At 36.5% G+C, this 16231-nt stretch overlaps 1 protein-coding gene across 12 annotated transcripts in view; it reads left to right on the top strand.

The window, feature by feature from the left end:
- Positions 1-16231, top strand: part of LRRC7 (leucine rich repeat containing 7) — a 475871-nt gene that overhangs the window by 20087 nt on the left and 439553 nt on the right. The window contains exon 2 of one of the 12 annotated variants that reach the window (XM_084871855.1): positions 6910-7019. The exons of the other annotated variants lie outside the window; for them this stretch is intronic. The gene's annotated coding sequence lies outside the window, so the exon portion shown is untranslated. The remainder of the gene's footprint in view (positions 1-6909; positions 7020-16231) is intronic. 12 annotated transcript variants of the gene reach the window in all.

The raw sequence follows: 16231 nt of genomic DNA, 5'->3' as shown, positions 1-16231 counted from the left end.
CTTGATAAATGTTATTTTTTATTGAAAAATAAAATGTCCTATAATATTGTAATAACTATGTATGGTGCCTGTTGGTCCTGGAAATATTAGGGGTAATAATACTTTGTAAAGTATATGATTGGCTAGCCACTTTGCTGTACACCTGAAACTAATGCAAAATAATATTGAGAGTAAACTGTAATTGAAAATTAAATTTATATATATATATGATATATTTTAGGTAAGTAGATGCCAATATAAATAGACTTTCATTGAACTATTAATGGGGAAAAAAGTCATTTTTACCTCACTTTATTCTTGGCTTTTGTGGACATTATGTAAATACTTGCTCTTTCTGTAAAATATTGTTCTGTGTTCATTACTAAGAAACAAAAACAGGGGAAAAACAAAGCTCAGCCTAGCAAACATAAATCATATATGCATTGAAGTAAGGCCACATGATCCTCAAATAATCTTCCAATAGAAAGCCACAATAAAACAATATTTTATCTGGGGACATTAATAAATCTGATCTTTAGTATTTTGACATCTTCTTCTGATTCCACAGTTTTCCATAACCCCATATTGTCAAGGCAAATATTCTTTATTTTTCTATATCATCACAGAATTCTAATCTGTGACTCAGGATTGATGATCAGGTGGGTACTTAACTACCCATTTCTCCATCCAATTAGATTAAACAGGAATTAGATGAAGCAAGGAATGGCCATTTTTATTCTTATGAATAAGGCATTAGCAAATTTATTACATCTACCTATACAATATTTCCTTCATGCTACTTTGTAGTCTTATCTCAGTAATAGAAATTCTCCTCTCTATCAGTATTCTCATTATCCCTTTTTATTTCTTTTTTATTTACTTTTTCTCCTTCTTGCCTTGTAAAAACTTATCAAAATATGTTGATCTAATTATATTCCTTCTGTAGAAAGCATTATGCCAAGCGGTGGGGTGGACCTAATTTCTATTCTTAATCACTTTATAGTCTAGAGAGGAATAAATGCAATTACATTACTTTATGCCAGATGTTATGATAGGATAGTACGGGCTATCTTACCTCTCATATATTCTCTTTCCTTTTTCCCTCCCTCTTTCTCTTAACACAAAGACACACATACACCAGCACATGTGCACCACACACACACACCAACACACATACACACACACACATACACACACCAACACATACACACACCTTCGCCTGTAAAAAAGCAACAGATGTTCAATTAAATGAAAGTTTTTTGACTAAAGTTAAATCATTATACATAATATGCTGATTTAAAAGAACATAAGAACATCATCTGAAAAGTATCAAGAATCAAAATTTCTGAGAGATTGTATTTTATTCATAAAGAAATAATAAAAAGGAAGATAGAGAGAAACAGAGAGAGCAAGTTATTTTTTTCTTTTTCTCAAAGAAGCTGACTTTGGGAACACTTGAATGTTTTCATAACTTTTGAATCTTTACATTACAAGTACCTAATGCTAACCAAACACCACTGCATTTTTTTTTTTTTTTTTTTTTTTAATCTAGAGGGAAAAATTCCCTTATTTGAGATCAGGACTAGATATACGGCAATTTTCTCCCTACTAAGATTTTGGCAAAAGTATAGCTGAGCATTTAGGGGACACCACAGAAGTTTAAGGACCTACATTGAAATTTCAACCACCTAACTTTAAGTTAAACAATAACTTAAAGTAATGAAATATTACCAGGGGGCAGACGCTCAACCCAGGAGGGGAAACCACTGGCATGGAAACATGGAACAGACTGATGGATTTAGGAGAGAAAGGAGGAAGAGGCAGGGCAAGAAGAGATTAATCAAAGATCTTAATGCATACTAGAGGCCCAGTGCATGGATTTGTCCACTGGTAGGGTCCTTTGGCCTGGCCTGCGGGGATGGGACTGAGACTGACTCTCCGACATCCCTTGAGTGGGTCCAATTTTGCAAGAGAGCACAAGCCAAGCCGAAGGACCCCACCAGTGCATGAATCCATGCACGGGGCCTCTAATTCTTTTATAAATATCTTACATGTCTTTAAGGTTCACAACATTCCCTCTTTCAAATGAGGGAACTGCAGATGTGTGATTGGAGAGGATGAGTGACCTTCTCAAGGTCATAAGAGGCAGAGCTAGTTTCCCAGCCCAGGAATCCTGACGCTTAACCTTTACCTTTTCAATGCCTCAAAGGGTTTTAGTTTTTTAAGTGTTTACATAAATATTTCTAATCAATATGTTATTTAATGCCATATACAGGTTTTTCAAAGAATCAGTTTTTCAGAGAATTAAATTTGACTTTGTAACATCTGGTATGTAAGACAGGCTGAGTAATGAATGGAGCACAAAAAGTGAGAATGCTGTAATTTGTGTTCTTTCAAAACTTAATTATTCTTGGTATTTTAGTTAATTGAGAAATAATAACAAATTAATAAAAATTATGTATGTTCATGAAAGTCCCCAGTACAATCCAAGTGGTTTTAAGAATAATGATTTTAAAAAAACTATATTTAGATACCTAACAATGCTTTGTATTGTCTTAAATTATTTTGCTTTTAGAGCTAATTAACAGGTGGTTAAAGGAATATTTCAGATTTACTCTTAAGCAAATAATAAATATTTAATAAATATTCTCTGATTGGTTTTTTAAAAATATACTACAGTTTGTGATGTTTGCAATAGACTTGGATGTGTGAAATGTAAAATATTTTTTACAACTTTATTATTTAGTTGTTTTTAAATGTCCTTTATAAAATCAAATCACAACAATAAGGAAATTTTTTTCAACTTTCAATACACAACAGTTCTTATTTGTTTTGTGCCCTCCTCTGATTTAGCTTTTAGGTGGGCATGTTTCACAGCTGAAGTTCATCCCTTGCCATTTCCACATGACTCAGTAGGCCTGGTGTTCAGTATATAGTCAGATGAGCCTGACCTGAGCTTAAATCCTTGCTCTGGCCCTACCCGGCTTGGCTCAGTGGATAGATAGAGCAGCAGCCTGCGGGCTGAGGGTCCCAAAGTTTGATTTTGGTCAAGGGCACATACCTCAATTGCAGGCTCTACCTGAGAGGCAACCAATCAGTGTCTCTCTCTCAAACATCGATGTTTCTCTCTCCCCCTTCTTTCCACTCTTTCTAGAAATCAATGGAAAAAATATCCTTGGGTGAGGATTAACAAAATAAAACAAAATCCTTGTTCTGCTATTTCCCCTGTGGAAGCAGAGGCTTGGAACACACACAGCTGACTCTAAATCCTTTAACACAAACTATCCACAGACATTTCCTGTCCCTTTGCCATTCTACAGCTGAGTGGCCTTGGGAAATTCTCTTAATATCTCTTAAGCCTAATTTTTCCCAGGCAAAATGGGGATAACAATACTCACTGTTGAAAATTGTGATAAGTAAATGAAGTAATCTATAAAGTGTCTTGTACACTAAATTTAGTAAGTGATAGTAGTCATTAATATGTATATTTCTTATTATCTGCATAACATTATATGAAGTTGATATACTACATAATTTACTTTCTTCTGAAGGTCATTCAGCCGTGCAGATATTTTCCTTATTATAATATCCAAATTACCTCTTTTTGTATTGTTCTTTATCCCTTTATTGACTAAATTTATTGAAAAACATATTAAAAGTAAAATTCCTATTTGATTGTATATGAACAGTTTTATGTATGCCTCTTTATACATATCATCAATTTCCCCCCAAAAGGATTATATTGATTTTGGGTGCTTCCTCTGACCAATTTTATTTGGCAAGCATTCCAGAATACAAATAGTAACATAAGTGCAATTGTACTCTTTCCTAGAAAGTAACCCCCAGAAAGGCTCTGTTCATGTGAACAATTGTGTTATGGCTCCCAATGATTCTGAAATGTCTTTGGAATTGCTTTTATAACCTGCTTCTCAAGGTTTGCTATTGAATTTTCCCTCTCCTTAGCTTCCTACATCTTATTCATTGCTAAGTCCTGTTCATACTCTATCTGCACAGACTTTCGTGCTCACCCATGCTTTTTTCTTCATGTTATCAATGCCTTCACAGATCCTGAACTGTGAACCATGTCCACCTAAAAACTAAATCAGAAAATGATACAGAAGAAAGGAGAACTGTTGTGTTTTGAAAGTTTTAAAAATTTCCATAGATATTGTTGCAGTTTGTTTTTACACATAGAGGATATTTAAAAACAAGTAAATAGTAGAGTTTTAAAATCCTTTATATTTCACACACCTGAGGCTCTTGCAGACATCTCAAATTATAAGTATATTTAAAAAAAACAATCAAAGAATGTTTATTAAATATCTATTATTTGCTTGAAATATTCCAATAGCATTTTAGCTGGTCTTTCTGTCACTCATACTTTTCCCCCTCTGATGCCAACAAGTATCTTACCAAAACCTTGATGTCGTCAAATCCTGCGTTTATTATTATTTTTCATTATGTTGCTTCTCTGCTCAGTGTTCTTGCTACTTGTTTTCCTGGCTGACTCCTACTCAACCTGGAGATGGTGTTACCTACACTATTTAAAGGATGAGCAGAAATTTTACATAATTTCCTTTTCATATCAACATATACTACACTATCAACACACTTAGAAGTGCATTGTACCTAGAGGGGGTTTTGTAAAAATGATCATTGTTACTGTTTTTGATTATTTTCCATATACCAGGTGCTATTTTCAACATTTCACAAGGATTCATTCATTTAAATCTCACAATTACCTCATGAGATAGGGAGTATCATCGTGGCACAAGAAGATTCATTAAGTTGCCTAGCATCTCAGGTAATGAATAGGGCTGGGTTTCAAAACCAGAAGTCTAAGAGGCCTGGTACATGAAATTCATGCAGGGCAGTGGGGTATCCCTCAGCCCAACCTGCACCCTCTCCAATCTGGGACCCCTCAAAGGATGTCTGACTGCCTGTTTAGGCCTGATCCCACCTAAACAGGCAGTTGGACATCTCTCTCACAATTCAGGACTGCTGGCTCCCAGCTGCTCACCTGCCTGCCTGCCTAATTGCCTCTAACCTCTTCTGCCTGCCAGCCTGATCACCCCCTAACCACTCCCCTGCCAGCCTGACTGATGCTTAATTGCTTCCCTGCCACCTGATCACCCCACACTGCCCTCCCCTGCCAGGCCTGGCCACCCCCAACTGCCCTCCCCTGCTGGCCAGGTCACCCCTAACTGCCCTCCCTTGCCAGCCTGGTCACCCCAAACTGCCCTCCCCTACAGGTGTAGTCCCCGCCAACTTCCCTCCCCTGCAGGCCTGGTCCTCCCCAACTGCTTTCCCCTGTATGCCTGGTTCCCCCCAACTGCCCTCCCCTGCAGGCCTGCTCCCCCCCAACCGCCCTCCCCTTTCTGGCCATCTTGTGGTGGCCATCTAGTGTCCACATGGGGGCAGCCACCTTTGACCAGGTGGGGGCAGCCATCATGTGTTGGAGTGATGGTCAATTTGCATATTACTCTTTTATTAGATAACATGATAGTTATAAATACATTTTTAACTTTAATTTGAATAAACTTATTTCATCTCAAGTTAACAGGAAGTTAGTCGTTTGCATGTATGGGAAACATGCCAGTTTTTCAATGTGAACATGTCTACTCCCCTTCTTTCACTGGTGTAAGAGCTGCATATACATCTACACAGAGGTAGTTAAGCATACTGATTGGGAGCAGTCTGGAATCAGCCACATGGTGTGTTGGTGAGGCAGGCAGACACACTTCAGGAATTATGGCAAATTTTCATTGACTATCTCATAAAAATAAAAAATAAAAAGTCAGTAAGTACTACTGTTATCTTTTTTCAGTGTTGTTATAATGAGATGCTATTTTGCTTCAAGATTATCAATGATACCTTACACTTGGTCAATATTTTTCAATTTGCTTACACAAACATTATCTTATTTAATCCTCACAAAACTCTGTGGAGTTAGTATTATAAGAGTTTTCTATCCAGGACTTGAATCCAGGGCTTTAACCTACAAATCAAAGCTATTTCTAATGATGTTCATTCATTTATATTTCATTTATGCAACAAATGTGAATTGAGTAATTACTATGTGCTAGGATAAGCATTTGAGGATAAACCATTGAACAAAATAGTTAAAGATCTCTATCCTTGAGGAGTTTATATTATGGTTGGGGTGCGGGGGCAGGCAAGAGGGAAATAGGTGACAGTTGATGAGTACAAAAAACAAGTAATTTATAGATTATATTGGAAATCAGTATTGAAATATCAAAAATTGGTGACCAAGTTAATAAATCCATTTATATTCAGATATGCTTTCTTGAGCAGAACATGTTGAGTATTTAATTCTAATTTTAAGGTACAGACATAGATGCTTAATTCATAATTGTTGAATGAATAAATTAAAGAATGAATGGGGTAGAGACATAAAGGTCATTAGATTTAGGGAAAGAATTATAGTTCTTGTACTGATTGTGGCTTGCCTAATCCATTCGTTTGTTTGACAAATACATAGATTAAGTGCCTACTGTGTGCCCTAGAAGTAAATATCAATTAAAAAAAATACATGGTTCCTGCTGTCAGAACATTAACAGTTTTCAAGCATTGCAGTTCTATGGTAAGGGGAAGTACATGATGATATATAGTCAGAATATAGTCATCTGACTCAAATAGATGGGAGAACTTCTGGGTGGAAGTGATATTTGCATCTTGAGAAGAAAAGGGGTAGAAACTGGTCATTGATTAGAAAATAAACTGATGTCATGTGCAAAGGTCCAGAGACTACAAAGAGTACATTTGATTTTCTCTACTATTGGAATCTGTTGTCATTTGAAGGGTTTGTGTTCTGGTTTTTAGAAGGAAGAAAAACACTGTCTTTCATAGCACTTCCTGTAGCCTTTGTCCCCTTCTACCATATACTCTAAATACAAATTTCCATTATAGGAGACTAATATCACCAGCTATAAGGATTAAATATTCCAAATTGAATTTGAACCTTAGCATCAAGCACAGTGTCTCCAGCACCTAGGAAAATGCCCTATCCATAATAAAAGGTCAGTAAATTGCTGTTGACTAAAAAGAGGTCTTTTGACTTGAAACCCTAAAGTGACCAGGTTTTAGAGTGCAGAGAAGATACTACAAAGAGATGTCTGAGAGACAATCTGATGGACTGACTTACCTTTTCAGATGATGTCCTTTATCTTTAACTTCAGTATAGACTGGTACAATAATCCAACAATTAAAATCACATAATAAATAACATATAACAGTATGATCACTTTAATTGTAATTGTCATCTTTACAAATACTTTTGTGGCTTGGGGAGGTTGTTTAAATCAGTCATAGAAAATAGGGAGAGAGAAAGCAAGAAAAACTTGACCAAAAAAAAATCACTAGAGAATGTTTCATGAGGAGTTGTTAACCATCCACCAAATGGAATTTATATGTGTGAAGTAAATTGATTTGAGGAACAAAATTATGTTAATGGATCACTTGAATAGATTTAAATCTGAATGTGTTTTCCCATCTACTAATGCTTACCTGGAAAGATGTGTTTAGTCAGTTAACTAAATGATAGCTTTTTAATGAACTGTGAGCTTTTTCTACTCTGTTTCTATATAGAGTGTCAGGTTACTAAGCTTCATTAACCTTCAATCCTGAGACTAAACTCAGGAATATAGTTTATGGTAAAATGTCAGGGAGTATGTTTTGATCTGGTTTAAATATATTAAAATATGTGGTGATGGCAATATCTTGAGCAAACACATTATTATGTGCAATTTTGGGCTGAAAATCTTTGCAAAGAACTTTTTGAACAGTAAGTTTGTGTTTGATTGACACAAGGGCTAGCTCATGGTTATTCTATGAAGTTATGAGATAGTATTTCCTTGTTTTAGAATTTTTTCCCTAAGAATTTTCTCAGCTAAGTTTAAATTTCTGAGACTGTGCTCCCATGGGAACAAGTCCTTATCTCCAACAAGCAATTGATCTTTTTCTAGCAAGCAATGTGAATAGTGATGCTTAACATGGTAAGAACAAGTATGGTAACCAATATTATACTTTGTAATTAGAAAATACCTTTGACATACTTTGATATATATAGCGTGGATATGATTACCATATGGATATGTCAAAATACCTTTGACATACATTGATATTTAGTAAGGTGGATATGATTACCACCATATGCTAAATATAGAAAACTAGGGGCCCAGTGCATGAAATGTGTGCACTAGGGAGGGGTCTCAGCCTAGCCTGCCTCCTCTCACATACTGGGAGCCCTCAGGGGATGTCCTACTGATGGCTTAGACCCCAACAGGGAGTAGGCCTAAGCCCTAGTCTGGCCTCCCTTTGCGAGAGGTGACCAGGCTGATGAGGGTAAGGTACCATCCCCATCACCCCACTGCTGCAGCCAGTGTCAGCCTTCACAGTCGTCAAGATATTTTCATCAACATGGACTCCAGTTCCTTCTCCATGAAAAAATGACAACTTTCTTTAGGCATTTTCAAGATGTGTCTTTCATAGGCTATGACATTTCTTTCTTTTTTCTTTTTTCTTTTTTCTTTTTTATCCTCACCTGAGGATATGTTTCCATTGATTTTTCCCCCCCTTCCCTCCAATCGTAGGCTCAGGACCTGGGAAGGCTTTAGGCTTCGGCAGGGGGTCCCCGCCCCTCCAATCCCAGGCTCGGCCCCGGGCTTTAGGCTTGAGCAAGGGGCCCTGCCCCCCCCCAACCCCCCATGGCCAGCTCGGAATGACCTGGGTGCTGAGGATATTCCTGGGACCCAGGTACATATGCAAATTAACTGCCATCTTTGTTGGGTTAATTTGCGTATTTCAGTTGGCTGTGGGCATAGCGGAGGTATGGTCAATTTACATGTTTGTCTATTATTAGGTAAGATAGAGAAAGTAAAGCAGCCAACTAATAAGCAACCTGGGAAACTTACTATAGGAAATGGCAGAGCTCCAAATGAAATCAAATCTTCTGTTCCTATATATGTCCCTTTCCATCACATCATGAAATGTTCAAGGTAGGTCCAGGGTACTTACAGTATTCCCCCATCATCCATGCAGGATGCTTTCCAAAACAACCAGTGGATGCCTGAATCCATGGGTAGTTCTGAACCTTATACATGAATACACTATGTGTTGTGTTTTTTTTGTTTCTTGTGTATACACATGTGCCTTACATTAGGCACAGGAAGTGGTTAACAACAATAATTAATCATAAAATAGAACTATTATAACAATATAGTGTAATGGAACTAATGTGAATGTGATCTTTCTCTCATAACTGAGATGTCTTCTAAGTGACTAACAGTGGGTAGTGAATACAATGGACAAAGGAATAATCTCATCCTGGCCCAGACAGAGAGGGATGGTGTGAGATTTCATCATGCTGCTCAGAACAATGTACAATTTAAAACGTATGAATTGCTTATTTCTGGAATTTTCCAAATTATATTTTTAGACCAAGGTTGACAGTGAATATAGTCTTCATTAACTGAAACCATGGAAACCACAGTTAAGGGGCAACTAATATACCCTATTAGGGTTCTCCAGAAAAACAGAACCAAAAGATGTAATATATGGCATAGGGGATGGAAAGCATAGGTTTTTTCACTCTTTATTAAAAATGGTGATTTAGATTGGATGAGATCTACTTACATTATAGAGGATAATTAATCTGCTTTATTTAAAGTCTATTAATTTAATCATTTATCTTTTCCAAAACACCTTCCAGAATCACAGTTGTCCAAAGAGATGGACACCATAGCCCAGCCCGTTTCACTCATAATATTAAGTATCACATATACTAAGGTGTTCCCAGCCAAAATGTACAAAGATATATTGGATGCAATTAAGTCAAGGATGCCATTAGCTAAGTCAGTGATCCAATATTTTACAGATTTCACATTCCACCTATTTCTACTGAACATTATTAACTTTGATCTCACTTGAGACTCTTGGTCTCTTTCTTTTATAACCACCTGCTTCAGACTATTTCAGAATCACTGTGGATTTGTTCACACACTTTTCTTACCTGACCTGGCATGGCAAATGAAGCATAATAATTGCTTTAGATGTGCCTGAAGCTTTTGGAAGAGTCTGTATAAAGAAAGTAGGAAAAAGAAAAACTGTGTATTGCTGATTTCCCACATATAGTTAATGTGAACCTCAAAGAGGTGAAGTAGAATTTGACATATAAGGTAAATTCTTGAGGTAGGGTGACTGTTGGGAGCTTCCATATATCCATTCTGTCAATATAGGCCACATTTTCAATTACTTTCAGTCAAATGCATTCCAAATTATGTAATCAACTTTTAATGAAGAAGAAAGCACTTTCATTGCGATGATTTAGTTTCTTTAACAACTTTCATGACTGTGAACAAGTGTGTATCTCGGTTTTATGTATAATTTGAGGTCATTGGAATAGGGGAATAAGTCTGCTTCTTTCTAGAATTCCATGAAAATAATCTTTTATAAAAAAACTGTTTTAGATGTAAGTATAAGTATTTAGATTTTAGAAAAATTGCAAAGATATCACAGGGAATTCCCATACACCCCCATGCCTATTTTCCTCTATTATCTACTAGAGGCCCAGTGCATGAGATTCGTGCATGGGTACGGTCCCTAGGGTGGCCTGTGATCAGGGCCATCTTCCCCAGCTGCCCGCAGCTGGCCCTGCACCCCACTGCCACCACCTCTGGTTCCCCATTCACCATCGGGTGCTCGGTGACTGACGGCTAGGGGAGGGGACCAAGAGGTGGTCAGTGTGCCTCACAGTGACTGATTCAGTGGTCGTTCTGGTTGTTCTGTCATTAGGGTAAATTTGCATATTACCCTTTTGTCATATAGGATGTTAGTGTGGAACATTTGTCACCATTAGTTAAACAATATTGATACATTATTATTAATTGAAGTCTGTACTTTATCATATTTTCTTAGTCTTTACCAAATCTCCTTTTCTGTTCCAGGATATCACATGACAATCCACATTGCAGTCAGTCATCCTGTCTCCCTAGGCTCCTCTTGGCTGTGACAGTTTTTCAGATTTTCCTTGTTTGTTTTATTATCCTGACAGTTTTGAGACATACTGATCAGCTATTTTTTTAGACTTTTCCTCTATTGAGACTTGTGCTATGTTTTTTTCTGCTTGTTTGTTTGTTTGTTTGTTTTACTAAACTAGGGCTACAGAATTTTAGTTGGAAAGACACAATGGTAACATGCCAGTTCACACTCATGGATGTTTCTTTCTTTATACTTTGGGTTATAATCCAATACAACTTATTTTATTTTATTGCTCAAATTGTACCAGCTTTAGCCATTAGGTGATCTATCATTTGACACATGTGTTCCTTTGACATACACCCATGTTTTTATTACTTCCTTATTTTGTGGTGCTCCAGATGCTCCTGGCTCATCTTGTATTTTTTAAAAAATATATTTTATTGATTTTTTACCGAGGAGAAGAAGGGAGAGAGATAAAGAGTTAGAAACATCGATGAGATCAGCTGCCTCTTGCACACCAAGAGATGTGCCCGCAACCAAGGTACATGCCCTTGACCAGAATCGAACCCGGGACCTTTCAGTCCGCAGGCTGATGCTCTATCCACTGAGCCAAACCAGTTTTGGCTCATCTTGTATATTTCTTGACCAGTCCTAGAATCAGCCATTTCTCCAAGGAGCTCTGACATCTTTTATTGAAGAATGGTATTATAGCCCAGATAGTGTTGCTCAGTGGTTAAGCATCAACCCAAGAACCAAGAGGTCACAGGTTTGATACTGGTCAGAATACATGTCCAGATTGCAGACTTGATCCCTTGTAGGGGGCGTGCAGGAAGCAGATGGTCTATGATGTTTCTCATTGATGTTTCTATCTCTCTATCCTTCTCCTTTCTCTCTCTAAAAATCAATAAAAGCATTAAAAAATAAAAAGAATGGTATTAGAAACCAAATGTAGAGCACAAGGTATGTTATTGCTACTAGATGTCATTTTTTCTAGAACTTGTCAGTTGACAGAGCAAGGAAATACATGTGTGTATCCTATCTAATAAGAGTAATATGCAAATTGACCATCACTCCAACACACAAGATGGCTGCCCCCATGTGGTCAAAGATCCTGCCCCATGTGGACACAAGATGGCCACCATAAGATGGCCAGCAAGGAAAGGCAGTTGTGAGGCACCAGGCCTGCAAGGGAGGGCAGTTGGAGGTGATCAACCCTGCAGGGGAGGGCAGTTAGGGGTGACCAAGCTGGCAGAGGAGGGAAGTTGGGGGCAAACAGGCTGGCAGGGGAGCAGTGAGACATCAATCAGGCTGGCATGGGAGTGGTTATGGGGTGATCAGGCTTGCAGGCAGAAGTGGTTAGGGGCAATCAGGAAGGCAGGCAGGTGAGAAGTTGGGAGCCAGCAGTCCTGGATTGTAGAGGAATATCAGACTGCCTGTTTTGGCCCGATCCCAACAGGATCGGGCCTAAATAGGCAGTTGGACATCCCTTGAGGGGTCCCAGATTGGAGAGGGTGCAGGCTGGGCTGAGGGACACTATCACACCTCCCCCTTCTCGCCCCTGCAGGAATTTCGTGCATCCAGCCTCTAGTACTAATATACGTATTATTCATACAGAAATATATCTGTGTATAACTATCTATATCTATAGTAAGCTGAAAATGAGTTCATATTATCTTCAATTCACCCATTACTACATGGATTATTCTACACTTCTCCTCTTCTTGTTTCTCTATAACTTCCCAGTCGAATAGTAAGAAACCTGGTTTCCACCATCCATCATATATTCACTTCATTGTTCAATTCCACTATCCATGAATAGTGATTTTATTGTAGAATTGTTAAATATTTTCCTTATGGGAAACAGCTTTATCAACTAGAGCACATGTGTCAAACACAAGGCCCGCGGGCCAAATCCAGCCCGCCAGGCCTTGCAATGTGGCCCGCATCGCGCTGTCATCACTGCACTCCGCTGTCAGTTTATGACATTGTCAGTTTATGACTGTTCAGTAAACCATTCGGCCCGCGATTTAGGCTGGATTTTAGATTTTGGCCCCTTCTCTGATTGAGTTCGACACTCCTAAACTAGAGGATAGTACTACCTGTGTACAAGTGCTTTTGCCTTTAGTGTTATATAGATTTCATTTACAAAGTTACTTAGGTTAGCACCTTTTCCCCTGTTAATATAGTCATTTTAACATAATGTAATCTTCAAATTACTAATGATAAATATTTTTAAAACAAATATTAATACAAAATTATTGCCAGATCAACATGAGAAAATAAAGGTATTAGGTTATGCTACCAACTTATTTTAAACTGGCAGGTTTTTTTTCAGTTATTAACAAGAATAAAATGGATATACATGTCTTTTGAGGCTTAATTGTTTCCAAATTTGTTAGTGTGATGTATTACCTTTTGCCAATGAGAATAAGCTACTGCTTTTATGAGATGGATTCATTTCTATACGGGTACTTCCACACGTTCACGCATGTATTTTCTTTGTACTTTTATGATCAAAACATTTCTCAAATTAGAAATTGCTGACATATATAGCTCTAATAATGTAGAAATGCTCTTCACATACTTTTTATTTCAAAGTCAATCTTAAGGAGTTAGATGGGGAAATTTTGTCAGTGTAACTTTTCAGATAAAGAAATTGAGCTTTAGCTAATCCCATGTTCAAATGTCTTTAAAATGCCAGAGCAAGAAACAACACAGATCTCGTGACTCCCTGTTCAATCATAATTGGACAGCATATTTCTGTCATCTCCAGATAGATTCTAATATACATATTTAATTTTTAAAACATTTTATAATTAATCAGTGGTACTAAATAACAAAAGCAGTCCTAACCAGTTTGGCTCAGTGGATAGAGCATCAGCCTGCAGACTGAAGAGTCCCAGGTTCGATTCCAGTCTAGGGCATACACCATGGTTGCGGACACATCCTAAGTAGGGGATGTTCAGGAGGCATCCAATCAATGATTCTCTTTCATTGATGTTTTTAACTATCTCTCTCCCTTCCTCTCTGTGAAAATCAATAAAATATATTTAAAAAATAAATAAATGACAAAAGCAATATTTCTAATTATCAGTATAAGACTGATCTAAAGCTTAATAGAATATTGTAAACAAGGTAAGCTGCGAGAAAGTAACTGTCCTTTGCAACGATGATTTGTATAAGTTGTGTATAGCTAGATGTTATGATACATGTTTCATTATGTATCTAAATTTTATAAAGACTTCAAATGGAAAATTTTAAGTAATGGATTTTGCTAAAGCAAATTAAAATTTATTTAAAAAATTGATTATTCATTTTCAGTTTTACCCTCTTGTTCTATGGTGCCATGTTAGTTTCCTAGGACTACTGTAACTATTTACCGCAAACTGGGTGAGTTAAAACAACATACGTTTATTTTCCCATCCTTCTGGAAACCAGAAGTCTGAAGTCAAGGTGCTCACAGGGTTGGTTCCTTCTGGAGGCCCCGAAGGAGAAGCAGTCTGTTCCTTGACTCTTTTCTAAGTGGCAATGGCTTAAACCGGCCCTTATCAATCTTTGGTTTATATGTACATCACTCCTATATCTCTCTATCTTTTTATATATTTCCCTTTCTCTCCCCCCCCCTTATATGGATACTCATGATTAGATGCAAGGCCCACCCTAAACTTGCATAATGTCACCTCCAGATCCAAAGACCCTTTTTCTAAACAAGGTCGCATTCACAGGTACCAGACATTAGGACATGGACAGATCTTTTTGAAGCTGCTCTTCAGTCTACTACGGGTGTGTAGCTTAGATGGTAGAATTCAGGTGATTCAAAATAACATCAACACATTTTGTTGCTTATATAATCATGGAGAAATTTAAAAATGCTGTTGATTTATGTGATAAATAGAAGAGCTCCTTTGCTTGTTAGAAAAAAGAGCTTAATTTGTTGAAAATAATTGGATGTGTTATAGTAATTATCTTTTATAACCTTCATTTACATAAAATGTAAACTACATTTACAATTAATTCATATTAATTATGTTTCTTACTGACATGCCATTTTACCATACACATTATAACGTCTCATATACATTATAACGTCTATTTGACTAATGTTTTGATCCAAAAAACTAATGGAAACAAGTACTTAAGCAAAAAAAAAAAAAAAAAAAAAAAAAAAAAAGAAAGAAAGAAAAAAAGAAAGAAAGAAAAATGTTTTCATTTATTAGGACTAAATGTTTGGTATGGTATAGCCCTAAAATTGTTTTATTTTTTGTAATATATTTTTAATAATATTCAAATTTCTGATTTGTTTTGAAATTTTAACTTTATTGTACATTTTTTAGAATACCAGAATATAGATGATGAGTTAGGCAGCATCATAACCACTCTCTTTTGTAGTTGTTTGCTTGTGCCTTCCCCCCTCCCCCCCCCCGTATTCTTTGTAGTATTTCCTTCTCATAAATTTGCTTAGAAAATAAATGAACTTTTTTTCAAGCATATGAACCATGTAAAAATTTAAATTTATATCAGCTTTTTAAATTGCTTTTTGCCTTATCAAGTTCTTGAATATTTTAAGATTTCCCCCCCTTTTTTGACCTAGGAAAACAAGCTTTATTTCTGGGAAATTTTTAGAAGGTAAATATGACTTCAATGATGTTCGTTCTGGGACTTTACATAGACAGACATGAAATTTTCAAATTCATAATCTAAAGTTTCAAAGCTCTCAAAAAGCATACAGTTTACTGGTTTTATTTATTTGGCTGTGTTATTTCAGATTCCATCCTAGCCCACAGAGCTAAATACTAAATTTTTATTTTTTACTAATTCAAAACAATATATTTTTTTTCATTTTAAATAAGTGCCAATAAAAAATAATGTGATGTTTTATATTGGCCCTTTAAAATAATTTACAACTCATAAAATTCCCAAATCATTATCTCAAATGGTGAGAGATTGATAAGTTATAGAAGTCCTCTGTTAAGATTAAGTGTTATGTAAAATGGGAAAAACATTAAGTCATTAATACCTCAACTTGATTTAGTGATTTGGTTTATTGATTAGCTCAAGCAGAGACCATTATCACAAGAAAATAACATGCATGATAGAACACGTTTGATAAAGGACTACTATATCTTTGGCATCACTCTTTATTGTTTTATGGGGTTTGCTATAATTATTTTATAAGTAGTTTAGAATTTATAAGTATGTTTGCTGGCATTAGGTGATAGTTGACAGTATATATTGAGGTGGCTCTAAGAAACTT

The sequence above is a fragment of the Pipistrellus hanaki genome (genome assembly GCF_964339955.1).
Source record: "Pipistrellus hanaki genome assembly, chromosome: 2".
Classification (NCBI taxonomy): Eukaryota; Metazoa; Chordata; class Mammalia; order Chiroptera; family Vespertilionidae; genus Pipistrellus; species Pipistrellus hanaki.
This window is presented reverse-complemented; position numbering and strand designations above follow the sequence as displayed.